The following is a 3644-nucleotide window of genomic DNA, read 5'->3' as shown; positions in this document are numbered from 1 at the left end:
GTTTATTTGGGCTGAAATTTCTGAGGCTGGTAACTCTAATGAACTTATCCTCTGCAGCAGAGGTAACTCTGGGTCTTCCTTTCCTGTAGCGGTCCTCATGAGAGCCAGTTTCATCATAGTGCTTGATGGTTTTTGCGACTACAATTGAAGAAACATTAAAAGTTCTTGACATTTTCGGGATTGACTGACCTTCATGTCTTAAAGTAATGATGGACTGTCGTTTCTCTTTGCTTATTTGACCTGTTCTTGCCATAATATGGACTTGGTATTTTACCAAATAGGTCTATCTTCTGAATACCACCCCTACCTTGTCACAACACAACTGATTGGCTCAAACGCATTAAGAAGGAAAGAAATTTCACAAATTAACTTTTAACAAGGCACACCTCTTAATTGAAATGCATTCCAGGTGATTACCTCATGAAGCTGGTTGAGAGAATGCCAAGAGTGTGCAAAGCTGTCATCAAGGCAAAGGGTGGCTACTTTGAAGAATATAAAATATATTTTGATTTGTTTAACACTTTTGTGGTTACTACATGATTCCATATGTGTTATTTCATAGTTTTGATGTCTTATCTATTATTCTACAACGTAGAAAATAGTACAAATAAATAAAAACCCTTTCTACTATTATTCTGACATTTCACATTCTTAAAATAAAGTGGTGATCCTAACTGACCTAAGACAGGACATTTTTACTAGGATTAAATGTCAGAAATGGTGAAAAACTGAGTTTAAATGTATTTGGCCAAGGTGTATGTAAACTTCCGACTTCAACTGTACTGTATATATACAGTTGAAGTCAGACGTTTACATACACCTTAGCCAAATATATTCAGACTCAGTTTTTCACAATTCCTGACATTTAATCCTAGTAAAAATTCCCTGTCTTAGGTCAGTTAGGATCACCACTTTATTTTAAGAATGTGAAATGTCAGAATAATAGTAGAGGGAATGACTTATTTCAGCTTTTATTTCTTTCATCACATTCCCAGTGGGTCAGAAGTTTACATACACTCAATTAGTATTTGGTAGCATTGCCTTTAAATAGTTTAACTTGGATCAAACGTTTCGGGTAACCTTCCACAAACTTCCCACAATAAGTTGGGTGAATTCTGGCCCGTTCCTCCTGACAGAGCTGGTGTAACTGAGTCAGGTTTGTAGGCCTCTTTGCTCACTCACGCTTTTTCAGTTCTGCCCACACATTTTCTATAGGATTGAGGTCAGGGCTTTGTGATGGCCACTCCAATACCTTGACTTTGTTGTCCTTAAGCCATTTTGCCACAACTTTGGAAGCCTGCTTGGAGTCATTGTCCATTTGGAAGACCCATTCGCGACCAAGCTTTAACTTCCAGACTGATGTCTTGAGATGTTGCTTAAATATATCCACATCATTTTTCTTCTCACGATGCCATCTATTTTGTGAAGTGCACCAGTCCCTCCTGCAGCAAAGCATCCCCACAACATGATGCTGCCACCCCGTGCTTCACGGTTGGGATGGTGTTCTTCGGCTTGCAAGCCCCCCCCCCCCCTTTTTCCTCGATACATACCGATGGTCATTATGGCCAAACAGTTCTATTTTTGTTTCATTTTATTGACTCAAAACATTTCAGATTTAAATGTTTTATACATTAGTAAACATTTTCAAAGTCATAATTACACTTTGACATTATCGGGTATTGTGAAAAATAATCTACATTTGATCAATTTTAAATTCAGGCTGTAACACAACAAAATGTGGGAAAAGTCAAGGGGTGTGATTTGTTTTGTGTAATACAAATTGTGAACACTACAATGCTTTAGCAAGATAATCTAAATTGAAGTATAATTTTTAATCTGGACCTGATATAATTTTACAGGGCACCAAGGACCATTCTGCCTTCGTCCTGCCGTGACTGACAGGTTTTTATGAGCTATCAATCACCTTAACAAAGCTGCAGCATGAGAGAGAGCGGGCCACTACCAGGGGAGGTCTGACCTGCGGCCTAGCGTGACATTCAGGGAAGGAGAGCTGCTCACCCAGGAAATCCCATTACACCAAAGCATGATGGATATCGCTCCTGGGTAAGCTCATATGTGGTCTGACATATAATTTGTTATAATTTGTAAAAATCATATGGCCACGTTCACATTTCTCTATGTCTTTCATTCTTTCCAAACTCCTCACTCTCTCCTATACTTTAGCCTACACACAATGTCTCACATACTGAAGGTCCAGAATATTCTGCAGATCCACACATCTGACTCCTCTGCAGATGGCCAGGAAGTGTCCCAGCCCAGGAAGGGTAAAATGGCCCCAGTATGACTATGGTATGTCAGTGGGGGAGCTGAGAAGTTTGCTAGTGTATTGAATGCACTGTAAACTGTATGAACTTGTCATCATCATATCGTCTCTGCCATGTGGAGCAGTGGAGGCTGCTGAGGGGAGGATGGCTCATAATAATGTCTGGAATGGAGTCAATGGAATGGCATCAAACACATCAACGACGTGGTTTCCATGTGGGTCATACCATTTGATTTACTCCATTCCAGCTATTATTATGAGCCATCCTCCCCTCTGCAGCCTCTACTGATGTGGAGGTAATGTTAACATTAGCATGCTCAATTTGTTCAGTTATAATATAAGACAGACTATTGATTATTGTTCAGTTATAATATAAGACAGACTATTGATTATTGTTCAGTTATAATATAAGACAGACTATTGATTATTGTTCAGTTATAATATATGACAGACTATTGATTTCTTGCACACAAAGGATTTGGCTCATATTTTAATTTTTTTTAGTTCTTCAACCCAGACGTCCATTTTTATAGATGTCTGGGAATTTACTCTATTAAAAATGAGGGACATTAATATGAGATCTCTGTCCATTTTGGGATGCTCAAACTGAAAAATACATGTTGGACTTTACTGTCCACTGCTTTGTTTCACATTATAAACGCAATAGGCATTTTTTTCCTAATCTAAAAACAATATGATATGATTCTTAATATGGTGCTTTATATTATTAAATTACTCCATTACTAGAACAGTAGATAGACCACAAAGTGGCTTTGTGAAGATACTAATGTCACTATATTGTAGCTTGACATAGATGACCCTCCACTGCTTTGAACCTGTGTTTTATGTAGAGACAAGTCAGAGAGAAAGGCTATCTACAGTGCATTCACTATCTGTATAAAGGGACCCAGGGGAGGTATAGTTTTATTTGCAAACACGTTATCACTCTACCTCTGATCAATACCTCGAAACAGCTGATGGCATGCTCCCCACATGGGCAAAGGTGAAGAAAGAAGCCCCTCCCCGTTGTGAAACAGAGGAGAGTGCAGACCGGTTGAACTAGCAAACTCTGCCCCCAGTGGTGAAATATGGCACTCTCTCTCATCCAGTTACAATAACACTCAAACTTGAGAATCTGGCATCTTTTGTCCATAGAAGTCTACTGAAATTACAAATATCAAACATTGATCAACGGTACTGAAATACCTTGAATTCTCAACTGACCTGCAGTAAATGATAACACACTGTAATGATGACCTTTGATCAGGTCATATACTTTAGTTTTTGCTGTCCTTTTTTCCTCAGCCGTAAAAGTGATTAAGATAAGGTAGCTCCTTGACTGTATCGGCTGTTTTTTCTC

This window comes from Salmo trutta, chromosome 29 (assembly GCF_901001165.1).
Source record: "Salmo trutta chromosome 29, fSalTru1.1, whole genome shotgun sequence".
NCBI lineage: Eukaryota > Metazoa > Chordata > Actinopteri > Salmoniformes > Salmonidae > Salmo > Salmo trutta.
The sequence above is the reverse complement of the archived record's forward strand: the minus strand, read 5'-3'. Positions refer to the sequence as shown.